The following is a 977-nucleotide window of genomic DNA, read 5'->3' as shown; positions in this document are numbered from 1 at the left end:
GGTAAGGATCTGGGTGAGGGACTTTGAGGGGGTGGGGATGAGGGAGGTGGGCATCATTGTTCTGTTCTTGCAACTTCTCTGCAGCTTTGAATTTTTTGAAAATTAAACATTTTTTAAAGCGTTATTTAAAATTCTGGGTGTGACCATACACAAAAATAAACTCAAAATGGATTAAAGAGCTAAATGTAAGACCAGAAACTATAAAACTCCTAGAGGAGAACATAGGCAAAACACTCTCTGACATACATCACCACAGGATCCTCTATGACCCACCTCCCAGAATATTGGAAATAAAAGCAAAAATAAACAAATGGGGCCTAATTAAACTTAAAAGCTTCTGCACAACAAAGGAAACTATAAGCAAGGTGAAAAGACAGCCTTCAGAATGGGAGAAAATAATAGCAAATGAAGCAACTGACAAACAACTAATCTCAAAAATATACAAGCAATTCCTACAGCTCAATTCCAGAAAAATAAATGACCCAATCAAAAAATGGGCCAAAGAACTAAACAGACATTTCTCCAAAAAAGACATACAGATGGCTAACAAACACATGAAAAGATGCTCAACATCACTCATTATCAGAGAAATGCAAATCAAAACCACTATGAGGTGCCATTTCACGCCAGTCAGAATGGCTGCTTTCCAAAAGTCTACAAGCAATAAATGCTGGAGAGGGTGTGGAGAAAAGGGAACCCTCTTACACTGTTGGTGGGAATGCAAACTAATACAGCCACTATGGATAACAGTGTGGAGATTCCTTAAAAAACTGGAAATAGAACTGCCTTATGATCCAGCAATCCCACTGCTGGGCATACACACTGAGGAAACCAGAATTGAAAGAGACACGTGTACCCCAATGTTCATCACAGCACTGTTTATAATAGCCAGGACATGGAAGCAACTTAGATGTCCATCAGCAGATGAATGGATAAGAAAGCTGTGGTACATATACACAATGGAGTATTACTCAGCC

This window comes from Bos mutus, chromosome 18, assembly GCF_027580195.1.
Source record: "Bos mutus isolate GX-2022 chromosome 18, NWIPB_WYAK_1.1, whole genome shotgun sequence".
NCBI classification, from domain to species: Eukaryota; Metazoa; Chordata; class Mammalia; order Artiodactyla; family Bovidae; genus Bos; species Bos mutus.
The sequence above is the reverse complement of the archived record's forward strand: the minus strand, read 5'-3'. Positions refer to the sequence as shown.